Consider the following 12725-nt stretch of genomic DNA (forward strand, 5'->3'; position numbering starts at 1 on the left):
CTCCTTGCATTTTTCAGGTGAGGACACAGAGGCTCAGAATGCAGAGTGGGGTTTTGTTATTTCAGCCTTCCCAGAACTCAGAGAGCTCACACAAGTCTGCCTTCAGTAGTGTTTGCACAAACTCATCAGCAAGGCACCTGGCCCTAAGGAGGTGCTGATAATTGCTAAGTATTATTTATTGGCCTCTCACACTTGGCTTTAGGCAGCAGAGGCCTGGGAGACACAACTTCCCACTCTTACATTGTCCTAGAATCTGCATTGGTGTCTGTACAAAAGGCAAGCGACCAGGATCATTTTCGATGTCTAATGCCATCGATAAACTAGGGATGTGAAACCCCATTCTTAGGAGAGGCCTCCCCACCCCTCATTTCTCCAGAACCAAACCTGACAAATATAGCAGAAATTACAGGCATCTGATTTAAGGCTACATGTGTACACTTCGCCTGAGCCAAGCCCCAAACCCTAGTTCTGCTGCTGCATCAAAGAACCATCTCTCTTCCAGGCTCCAGGCCCAGAGTAAGCAGCAATTTGGGAGACAGCCCCCTCTTATTTTTAGCTTTAAAAACCCAAAACCAAAACATACCAGCGCTCACCCAAGCATCTCTCACAAGCTGTTGTTTGATTTGGGTTGAGAAAATGACAGACTGAGTTCTACACCAAGAACAGAAGGGAAAAAGGGGGGAAAAAGGAGTTTTATTTTCCCTTCACCCCCCTCAACTCCTCCCCTAGGCCTGGGTGGACCCTGCCTGGGTAACCGTCCCCTGCTATATTTAAAAACCACAGATGTGTTTGGTGGAGACTCAATTTCGGAATTGCAGACGGCGTCTCCTAAGGACAAGGGGAAAGCCGGTGCCGCGCGGCCGCCTGCCCGCCCTCCCCGCCTGCTGCCCAGAGCTCCGTTCTCCGCGGAATCCAGGTCAGGACGAGCCGCCGTCTTGGAAGCGCCGCTGGCCGGGAGGTGCGGGGCGCCAGTTCCAAGGGATGGGTGGGTGGCGGGGGTATAGGGGTTCCGTCTGCTTTCGGTCCTCGGGGCTCTCTGGACTCAACGAGGAGGAGGCTCGACTTCCTCGCAGCTGATGGGGAAGCTCTCTGAAAATTCCCCCCATCGGCGGGCGAGGATAAATACGCACGGCTTGTCATTCCGTGCAGCGCTCTCTCTCAGCTGATAGGGTGACGTTCGGTTTGGAGGCTTGGAGATTGGCTTTTTGATTTGGTTTCTAGCTGCAGCTTAGCGGGCAAAGCTCTCGGCTCGCCCAGAGACCAGCCCCTCCGCGCGTCCCCTCCGCGCGTGGCGAGGCCGAGACGTCGCCCGCGGTGACGGCGTGCGAGGCGGAGAGCCGGCGCTCTCCCAGCCCCGGGAAAGCCCCGGCAACGCGACGGCAAGCCGGGGTCCCTCGGAGCCATCCGGACGCACCGGGCTGCTCGCCCTCCTGCCCCTCCCGGCAGGGATCCCCCCGCTGCCGGTGGCCGGGACTCCGGGCCTCTCCGGGGCTTCGTCCCGAGCCCGCGCCCCGGGTCGGGGATTTCCGGGGGTCTTTGGGCGGGTTTCCCCTGCTCCTGAAGTCGGCCCCTAGGGACCTCTTCCCACGCCCCCCCGCCCCGGCCCCGGCCCTCCCGCCCCAGATGCGCTGCCCTGCAGCTCCCTGAAAGCTGCGAGCCCACGAGCCCCGGCCGGCGGGCGGCGGCGGCGGCGGCGAACTGACATGCCCCGGACGCGGCTGCGGCCGGCGGGCAGCCCGCGGGGGCGATGAGCCTCGGCGGCCGGTGAGGCGCCGGGCGGCGGGGGCATCGCACATCCTCTTCACTCCTTCATTTGCCCACTCTGCTCGAGAGACCTAGAGGAAACGGTGAGTAATGGGGGTGAGCCTCCCGCCCTTCCCCCCTCAGCGGGAGGCCGAAGCACGGAAGGCGAGGTTGGGGCGTTTGGGGGTGTCCCCAAGAGGGTTCCTGCTTGTGAATAATGGTGTTAATTAAGTTATTTCTTAAGATCATTCCGATGAACTGCCTTCCTGAGGGCTTAGCGCCTGAAGAGATGGGGGGAGGGTGCCCCGGAAAGTGTACGTTGTGTATGCGGTGTTGCGGGGAGGGGGGGCATTCTGGCAGAGTGAGTGTCTAGCAAGGGGGTGGGGGGCGCAGAAAGAAACGCCTGGGCTTGTGTGTGCAGTCGGGTTAGTGGCGGGTGCGCATTGGGGAGGCGGACTGCTGCGTCGTGTGCTGGGTGCATGTGTGTGCCGGCCTTGCCAGGGCGTGTTGCGCTCTCGGGGATGAGCGTGCCCACCGGGTGTGGGGGCTGGGAGGGGGCGCGTTAATTCAGGCGGCGCGCGCCCGCGTGCACCCAGGCACGCGCGCACCCCAGGTCCGGACTCGGCCGCCACGGGTCGCGAGCTGCAACCCCAGCGCCCCCGCCCGCGGCGGCCGAGGGGCGGGGAGGAGGAGGGTTTCTCGTGCGCGGTGCTCTCCAGACGGCGGTGGTCTGGGGCGGTCCCGGGCCAGGTGGAGAGAAGCAAAGTGTGTACCTACCCCCACCCGCGCCGCGTCCCCTCCAACACCGCACACACACATGCACGCACGCACACACACGCCCTCTTTCAGAGGCTCGCGCTCCTGCAGACCCTGCCGGACCTGGCTCGAGAACCCGAGCCACTGGAGAAGATAAAGAAAGCCATTTGATCCAGGGGGGAAAAAAGAAGCTTTTCGTCTTTACTCACTGTGTTTTATTTTTAACCGTGGAGGGGGGGGGGTGTGGTTAAATAGAGCAAACGCCTTTAATGCAGTGCCATAAATTTACCCGTTCGCTGCCCGCCTCCCCCATTTCTCTCTATTCTGCCGATTAGAAAACGAACCCAGAGTGTTTGTTGTTTCTGGCTCCTGGGCAGAAAGATTGAAATTGGTGACAGTTTTTCAGAAACGCAGGCCGCGCCTGGGAGCGAGGCGTGGAGCGCCTGGGTGGTCGAGAAACACCCCGAGAGGAGGGAGCTGTGGGCGGTTTACAGGGACACATCCGGCTTGCGGCCGGGGCACCGAGAAGGGAGCCTCGGGCCCCCGGCGACCTGGGGACTCGCAGCCGCGTGTGATTAATCTTCCACAGCTGTTGTGCCCCATCCACTTGATCTGAGCTCTTGTTTACCTCGATTTTCAAATATAGCTGCTGCGCCATGCCCTTCCTGAAATAGGGGGATCAGTTCACTCGGTATGGCCGCTTGGCCTCTCACTGGCCCTTCTGCCTGCCGCGCTGGGTCCAAGTTGGAGAGGAACTTGCCCCTTCATGCCCTGCGGTTCTTCAAACGAGGACGGTTGATGATCCGGAGCCTGGGTGCCTGGATGTGGGACTGATCACCCAGCCCCTCATGGCAGTCTTCATTTCCCACACAAAATTCCACTCAGTGGCCTCATTTTTATTGAAATAGAATATAGATACTGGGTTGAGAAGAAGCAGATGGAACCTACACAGCTGAACTTGGTTGAAGTGGTTCTTGAACTGAACGCAGATGAGAAGGGTGCTGATGCGGTTTCCTCTGCCTGGAGCACTTTATTGTTCTTCCCACACTACCGATCCCTCCCCTCATCTGTGTCTAGTGTCCTCCTCCTGGTCACCCTTCAGCTCTTGCTCCCTTGGTTACTTCCTCAAGGAAGCCTTCCGTACCTTCTCTGACTAGGATAGTCCCCTTATTTTATACACCCATAACCTGACCCTGTTATTTCAAAGCAATTTAAAGATGTGCGTTAAATTTATTAATGTGATTGAATAATGCCAGTTACACTTCTAGACAGTGAGCGGCATGAAGGGAGGAAAGATAGCTGGTGAATTTATTCGCATTGTATCCCCAGGGCCTAGCCCTGTGCCTAGCCCAGAACAGGCACTCACGACATGTTTTATTAAATAAGTGGACTCGCAGAGACAAGTTACATCTCCTCTCTGCTCACGCTCCTCTGAGCTCCACTTTGGCATCTCTTGCACTGCCCCCCACAGCCTTCTGTTCAGAGAAGGGAGAACAGCGTTACCAAATTGACCCTGTGAAAACATTTCCTTCCACTAGGCTCCTCCTTGGGCTGGGCTGAGGCCGTGTGCTCTTTCCCTAGCCCTGCCCTTCCTTGTGCAAGGTGCTCCCTTGTATAGTCCCTAGGCATTGCTGCTGGTATTGTCCATGGATAGTCATGGTGGGCATTGTTCCCTGGTCTGAATTGCCCACGATCTGGATTTGGGGGACTGTGTCTCACATCTTGGCTTCTCTTCAAGCTGCCAAGGTCAGATAAAAAGAGGATAACTCCCTTTTCACTCAAGCCTGGTTGCTTTGCCTTGAAGTTCAAATATTGGGTAAGGTTCAGAAATACGTTAAGACTCCAAAAGAAAAAGCATTCATTTATTTATCCAATCAGTCGGTTATTTATTTAATAAATATTCAACGACAACTTATTCTGCCAGGCATTTGCAAGGTACAGAGGCAAATAAAAGAGAATGGTTTCTTTCCTCATAAAAACACATTCATTCCAGCAGGGATGACCAACTAGCAAGCAAACAATTACCATCCATCCAAAGTGATTCTTTTCACCGGAGGGTAAATCCTGGGTGCAGTGGAAGCGTATAGGAGGATCGCCTCTCTACCGTGGCTTAAGGAGGACTTCTAGGGACAGCTAATCTCAGAAACGATGGGTAGGAGTTGCCATTGATGAAAGCAAGGAAGGGGTGGGAGGGGGGAGAAAGTGTTACAAGAGGGAAGGGGTCAGTATGCAAAGGCCTAAAGTGGATGAGAGCTCTTCCAAATGACGGAAGACAGAGACTAAAATTCGGGGAGGCGGGTTTAGAGAAACTCTTAGGGGCCAAACCTTGAAGGGCTTGTACTCTATGCTAAGGATTTCCACTGAGTTTCCTGGGGGAGATTAGGAAGGTTTTTAGTACTGAAGTGCAGGGGCAGGTGTGCATTTTAGAGAGTATGTGGATGGAGACTGGGATGTGGGGGAGAGAGGGAGGCAGGGCGTTAGGGGGCTGTGGTGGGAACCGTGGTGTTACCGTTGTCCTGGTGGCCTGTGAAGGAGGGTAGGGCCTTCTCTTTCTGTTTCAGCATGTAAATCAGAGCTGGCCTTCTAGGAAGAAGTTCCACTCTTTTTTTCCCTAATGAGATGGGTTTACATTTGGTTGTCTGTGTTTTGAATGGGCACTTTAAACTCAGCCGTGGGCAGGGCACCTCAGGGGAAAGAAAAAGCGACTTCTGCAGGTATAAAACACACTTCCTGGCCTCTGAGCTGCAGTGCAAGGAGGACCCTGAAAGATATGAGATCTCGGGGGGCCTGGGGCAGGTCCCAGGAAGGAGTCTGGAAGGGTAAGAAGTGTTTAAATCCATATTTATGTCCATAGAGACTACCGAGCAAGACATAGAGATAGCAAGAATCACATATGTATGTACATGTATATGTTTTGATAAGATGAAGAATGAATAAAGGCTAATCCCAGAATCAAGAGTATTCAGATATGGTATACAGAGTCGGGTCTACTGAGAAAACAGCTCTGTTTCATCCTGGATATATGAATAATTTGGAATGGGCCGAGTAGCATGGACCGCATTGGTATTTGGAGGGACAAATAGTGCTTTCCTGGTTGTATGGATGGGTCATGTGGGGAATCCGGAAGTGCGATTGGAAACTGTAATCCTGCCCTGGCTTTCATGTGGGAGTTTCCAAGTCACTTGAGAAGAGAGGACCTTAAAGTCACGCACTGTTATGTTCGTCCCGGAGAATGAAGCCAAACAGTGTGAGCTTGGTTGATATTCTTCCTTTGCGCCCTGATCTCCCTACTTTGCTCCACCTCCGCCCCGTCACTCGTCTCCCTTCCCTTCCTGCATGGTGCCCAGGACCCGCCCCAGCCCGGCCATCACCACCTTGCCCCCTGGCTCTTTCTCCCTCGACATTTGATCCCTCCCTCTAACTGTAAGCATGCTCAACAAACCCCATCCTAAAATCAACACCACGGGTCCAGTTCCACCCACATCATGCTCTCTTCCCATCTTGCTTTCAACAAGCTCTTGCAATTTTATAATAATCATTTTTCTGTCTTTTCTCATCACTCATTCTTTTCTCTACCTTTGCCGAACTCTCATCCATAAAGGACCTCCTATTCCCCCAGATAGAGCAACTTATTCCTGGTTATCTATCAATCTATCTATCTATGTATCTATCCTCCCCCTCTCTCCCACCCCCATCAGATAAGATTGATCATTAGCTCTTCAAACTTTCCCCTCTTGGCTGCTACCACACAGAACACTCCGGGCCCCACTCATTTTCTAGGTGACCCCTCTTCCATTTCCTTTCCAACATCCTCTCCTTCCTCTTAGAAGTACCGACATCTTAGAAGTCTTGTTTCCAGCCACTTGCACCATTTCTCCAATAGGCTATATGGTCAGCTCTTGAAGTCCAATTCTTGCTCAACTGACATTATCACAGTTTTAAGGAGCTGCTCCTTCTGACTTCCCTCTTTCTATTGATGGCACCGGCCAATCTCTAGTCACTATGGCTTAAAATGCTCAAGTTTATCTTTGACTCCTCCCCTTTGTCCCCCGAGTATTGCTAATGTTTAAGTCCACTCCCTTCTTTTCTATCCATACTACTACAACCTAAGTACAGATTTGATAACCTCTTACGTAATAATGAAGATAATAATAATTATTGTTATTGAAGTAGCCAGCACTGTGCCACCTGTTAGCTACTCTGTTGCAAAGTGCTTCTCACTGATTTTCCCATTCAATCTTTACCACACTGGTATAAAGTAGTTACTACTATACTACAAAAATAGCTCTCTGACATCTTCCCAGCTTCAACCTCCCCCTCCAATTCATTTTAACACCTGTTACAGGATTCCTCTCCTAAAACACCCTTCTAGGCTTGTAATTTTCCTACAAAACACAAAACAAAACAAAAACACCTTGACGGGGCTCCCCTTTATCTGCAGCAGCCCCCACTCCTCGTATTGGAAGCCCTCTGTGCACCACCCCAGGCCTAATCATGGTTTACAGTTTCCACGTGGGCACCGAGGAAAACTTGTCCTGTTCCCTTCTGTGCCTTTGTTCACGGCTTACCTTTCACTGAGAATCGTACTTGTTCTTTAATGTCCAATTCAAATGCCTGTTCCTGATGGGAAGCCCTTATGCATAAGTAGTTCCTTCCTCTAAATTTTGATAACACAGCATCTTTTTTTCTGAGACCCTTACATTTACTGAAATGTGGGGGAGGGTTTTGTTTGTTTGTTTTGCTATTGTGGCTTACCGCCCCTCCTGGACTGAATGTTTTTTCTTTCTCCTCCTCCCTGTTGCATGATACAGGTAACACAGTGAGCATTCAATGAAAAATAAAGGAGTGAATAAACAAGTAACCTGCCTTGCTTTTGAGGCAGGTGAAACAAGGTCAAGCAAGGCAGGGGGAGGGGTCTATGCCATTGATCACAAAAGTAGCCAGTGGGGGAGTCAAAAATCAAACCAAGTCCAGGCAACGAAGTGTAATAGTAGCAGCACTGTCTCGTGGTAAGATTATGATTTGGTCCTTGTGACTTCTGACAACCCCAGGCAAGGCCCACTTCTGCTCTCTGGGCTTTGCATTCCTATCCTTAAAAATGGTTATGTTGGATGTGTTGACTTTTAAGTTACCTCTCTGGCTGGACAATTCTGTACTGTGAGTCTTGTTCCACACCCTGTATGTTGCCTCCTGCTAAGGATACTTTTGGTGCTGGTGACGCTTTTGTTTCAGAACCTTCTATCTGCAATTTGAAGCCCCCAGTGTATCTGTTAACCGTGTCGGGTTCCCAGTGGTCAACATGGCCAGCCAAATTGACTATCTGGATGTCTGGCCAGCGAGGCGCCCTGAGTTGGTTGTGTGCCCTGATGGCCCTGGGTTGGTACTTCTGTGTGGGGTCACCTCCCACTGCAACACTCTCGGCACTCACAGAGTGACTAGTAGTCCTGTAGGCCCCCAAGGACTAGCCAGTCTTATATCAACTTCTGAGCTTCTGCTATTCCCTCTCCATCCAGGAAGGATGCGTTTAGAGCCACGAAGCCTCTGTGTAAAGTCTATGTGGAATCAGTCTGTTCAGTGGCTTTCCAGAGGCTCTGCCCACTGCCTACCATACCACCGTACTTCCTTTCTTGTGAGACTGGAAGAATCATTCGGAGCCTGTGCCTTTCAGCGCCTCCCCAGGAATTAACTGGGGAGTCAACTTAGAGGGGAATCATGGGAGGAGCGGGGAGCGAGCACAGCAGCAGAGTCAGCAGCAAGATGTACTGTGAGCCCTAGGCGTCGGCTCCTAACACGCTCTTGTGAAAGGGGGGCCCAGAGCACCCCCAGAGTTGATTGTACCCGAAAATCCCCTAGCCATGTGTCAGGGAAGTGACTTTGACTGCTTGCTTGCCAGAATCCGTTTGTTCTTCATTCAGGCAGTGATATGAGTGAATTCCATATTTCAACATTTAACAATTAGGAGAAATTAAATGACATTAAAATAAAGCAGGATCCTGGAGAACGAGCTGAGGAAAGGGAACACAATGGTGGCTCATCACCAGTTTTCCCCTGATGGGTGGGTAACCCCGAAAGATAGGGCCCTGGTGCTTCCCTCCAGGGAACAGGCAGCGGCAGGAACAGCGCCCCCCTCAGGTTTCCCTGGGTTTCTCACTCCCCTGACCCAGCCCCATTTCCTTTCAGCGACAGGGGATGTTTTCGGTTGGTCCTTGCTGACATGACACTCCTTCAGGCCTGGTGGAAGGAGACCTCTGGCAGCCAGGAGAGCAAATTTTAGTTCTGGCTCCGTTATTTATTGGCATGGAAACTCCTGGCAATTAACTGAGCTATGGTTTCTTCATCTGTACAAATATCCTTACAAGAAGGCTTAGGTGAAATCATGTGAGTGAGAAGGTCTTTGTAAACTGTTGGCTCATAGTATTGCTTAAAAATGATACATTATGAATGTTGGTTATCATTATGCCATGCACTGTAGAGAAAAAGTACGGCGTCCATGGGATGGCTGTGGTGGAGAGAAGGAATTGTGTATAGAAACGGCCTCACAGTTGCTGTCCAAACTCTTCGTGGTCCTGTTGGTTTTTGTGAGTGAACAACACCTCCTGCTCTCTGAGGTCTGGCTTTAACCATTTACCTTTCTACCCTAAGGCTTCCCAGTGAGTTTGACGTCTCCCTTCACAGGTGCACCTGTCCACCATTTAATCCTGGCGACTTAGAGTTGATCCATTCAACAAATACGGCACTCACTCTGCCAGGCTCCAGTCATACTGTGGCGAACAGAAGGGACAAGTTTCCTGCTATCATGGGGTTTATATTCTGTGATAAACCAGTGAACAAATAAATCAGCGATGATTTCAGCAAGTGATATGTGCTATCAAGGAAATGAAAAGCGATGTGTCAGTGTTGGGGAGCAGGGATAGGATCGCCTTTAGATAAGGTGAGTGGGGAAGATCTGAGAAAGGGACATCTGAGATTCTAATGAAATTTAAAAAGCGATCAATGGGGACCTTTTGGATAGGGGGGTTCCAAGCAGAGGGAACAGTAAATGCCCAGGTCCTAGGGCAGGTGTGGGCTTGGTGTGTTCGAGAAATTCTGAGAATTCCACCTTAGTTGGAGTGGGGTACGGAGCCAGCAAAACAAAGTGGTGGGAGTTAAAGGCAGTGAGTTAGGAGTCAGTAAGGGGGTGCGGGGTCGGGGGGACACGGGAGTTTCTGCAAGAAGAGAAATTTTCAAAGAATGGCATGATTTATCTGATTTACATTTAAAAAAAGACGTTTTTGGCTGTTTTGTGGAAAGTAGACTGCAAGAGATGGAGCAAGATTGGCAGCTATTGCCGTCGTCCAGGCGTGAGATAGGATAGTGAATCTCCAGGAGTTAGAACGGAGTGTGACACATATTTGGCTCTCAGTCACTCAGCAACTTTAACACGTCCAGGCAGAAATGATCCTCACAAACCTACAACTGTGATGGGCACATAGCAAATGAATCAAGGAGCAGAATCAGACTTCCTTGCAGTCACTCTAGGATCTGAGTTCATCTCAATATTTTGGAGCTTTTAAAAATGCTTTTTATTTTTTTTTTTAGGTAGCTGTATTTCACAGGGGCAGTGCGTGCCATCAGTTCATTTTCTTCCATGTGAAACTGCTTTCTCCTTTGGAACAGACAGAGAAATCCAACCTACCACCTCTGTGATGCTCTCAGTCAGTGTTCGCGATTCCCAAAACCCTTTGCTTCCATTTAGATACTGATCTTGTGTACCTTTGTATGCACTTCTCCATAGCAGGGACCAGACCTGCTTCTTCACTGCATCTCCAGAGCTTATCACCATCTGGACTATTGAATCAGCAGTTACTACATCGACCAAAACTGAGGAGCACTCTGGTGCCTTGGTTGAAGTCCAGGGCCTTCCTGCTCTCTTCCTGGAGAGCCCAGAACTCTCAGTGGCCTCGTTTGTTTCACAGCCATAGGACATCCCTGAAGCTAAGCATGTATGTAAGTTCAGAGATTTTGTGTTGGTTCCTTCAGCTTCCATTTCTTTGGACCTAGAGATGCCGGAATCAGGAGGAACTTTGCAGGGCCGGTGGGATGAAGAAGGCACCCAGTGGAGTTTGGTCCTTGCTATGCCTCTTTATTACTCTTCCACCATGATCTTCTGTTTTCAGGTGGTCTCCAAAATGTATTGACTATTTTTGAAAGCACTCTTGAATCCACACCTTCCTCAGGAAGCCTGTTCTCTCTGCCTCTGCCTAGGGTCTGGTCACATTTCTCTCAAATGCCATGAGAGACTCCAAACTAGTCTTCCTGCCTCCTTGTCTTGCCCACTTTTGTTCACCTACCACTTTCCACGTTGTCATCCTTCTAGGTGTGCTATTCTAAGGAAAAACATTGACCTTGTTCCTCCTACGATTAAAAAACTTTCAGTGGTTCCTTATTGCTTCCAAGATAATGCCCCAAATCCTTGGCTGGGTTTTTAAGGCCTTTTTATGAGCTAGTTCCCACTGATCTTTGCAGCTTTTCTCAAGTGCCCTGTCCTTCCACCACACTACTCACCCTTTTTTAAACAAACCCTGCTTGTTCAGGCTGCCATCCTCTTCAGGGTTGGCTTTCTTTTACCTTTGTTTGAGATGCACTGGCATCGACCCAGTTAACTCCTGTTTATTCTCCAAATCCTAGATCTAAGGTTGCCTGGTTAATGAAACCGGCCCTGACAACCTCAGGCAACATTAGATCTTCTTTCCTCTGTGCATCTTGACCCATTGTAGATGCTCCCAACTGTTGCACTTGCGTTGTTGTAATTGTTTGGTTTTTCTGTCACTGTTCTCCAGTGAAGTGTGTTCCTAAAGGGGAGTTATAGCTTGTTCATATAACTCAAATTTGAAAAACCTTTCTCCTGGCTTCCCTGATGGATGGGATGTTCCAAGAGTGGTAGATATTGCTGGATATTATGGCTCCTATTTTTGCACATTTAGTCAATATGTGTATTCATTCAATAAATATATAGTGAGCAGCTGCTATATGCCAGGCACTGATGCAGGCACTGGGGATACAGAAATACCAAACAGATAAAACATTTCTAACCCCCAGGAACTTCTATTGTATTTTTTGGAGGGTGCAAAAAAATGAGTTGTGCAAAAATCAGAGTAAATTTTTTCACCATAATTTTAGTGGAAGTCAACCTACAACATGTAGACTTGGTTTCATGCAAATGCATGCATGCACACATGAATAAATAAATGACCAAATTAATGAACAAAGAGTTCCTGAGGAAAAGTTTGGACAAGTCAATTTAAGCTAGCGTCACTGAAAGGGGAAACAACTAGAAACATGTCTTGCTGAAAAGGGGTGAATAGCATCATTTTCCCATGAAGAAAAGGGATCTCTGGATCTTTCACATTTTCTTAGTAAAAGTGTTTTGGGAGAGACAAAGAGAAAACATACTTATGGGGGTCGGGAGTTGATGCTGACTGTTCTTGGCCAAGTAGGAAAGTAGTGGTAGTGCAAGAGGGCGGGATGTTTGTCCGATGTTTAGGAAGCCATTGTGGTACCCACTTGTGAATCAGCTCATGGTGCACTTAGAGTTCTTCTCCTTGCCTAAGGAAAGGCCTTAGTTGTTGGAATCCCTGAGGTGCAAATGTCATAGTTAGACTATATTCCTGTCTTCTCTCCCAGCATTCTCCACTTTGGCTGTACCTCAAAATCAACTAAGGAACTTAAAAAAAAATCCCTAAATATCAAATCTCCACTCCCAGAGAGTCCAGAACTTCAGTCTGCAGCAGGATCCAGATGTCTCTATTTTTTAGAGCTCCAAAGTTATTCTAATGCACAACCCTCTCTAGCTTGTGGTCCTGCTTCCACTAGTGCCTCCACCTTGGGGATGACTTAAATGCAGATATAGCTCCAGCAGTGGGAGAAGCAGAACTTAAATTAAGTGGGCAAAGCCCTTCCTTTTCCTCTCTCTCTGGCCCATGCAGTCATTGTTTGTGACTCCCTCGATCTGTCAAGGACTTGCAGAGGGCAAAATCCTCTGGCTCTCACAGAGTCTGGTAAAGGTAAACCTTAGAATCATAGACTCAACAAGGCTTTGAGTCATAGAAATTTAGAGGCAGAGGGGATATCAGAAGTCACGTCTTACCTCTGAGCCCTATCAATAGATTTCCACTGAGTGAGACCACGTTTTGTCCCTGCCTCTCAAATAAAGTCCTTATATTGAGTAAAAATCCCTCAGGGAGTTT

The 12725-nt window shown here is 49.7% G+C and overlaps 1 protein-coding gene across 4 annotated transcripts in view; it reads left to right on the plus strand.

Moving 5' to 3' along the window:
- The first annotated feature begins 1689 nt into the window (after positions 1–1689).
- Positions 1690–12725, plus strand: part of SLC8A3 (solute carrier family 8 member A3) — a 124813-nt gene continuing 113777 nt past the window's right edge. For all 4 annotated transcript variants that reach the window (XM_054567347.1, XM_054567350.1, XM_054567349.1 and 1 more), the window contains exon 1: positions 1690–1847. The gene's annotated coding sequence lies outside the window, so the exon portion shown is untranslated. The remainder of the gene's footprint in view (positions 1848–12725) is intronic.

The sequence above is a fragment of the Pteronotus mesoamericanus genome, unplaced genomic scaffold (genome assembly GCF_021234165.1).
Source record: "Pteronotus mesoamericanus isolate MK-2021 breed Mesoamerican mustached bat unplaced genomic scaffold, CSHL_Meso_final contig_182, whole genome shotgun sequence".
NCBI lineage: Eukaryota > Metazoa > Chordata > Mammalia > Chiroptera > Mormoopidae > Pteronotus > Pteronotus mesoamericanus.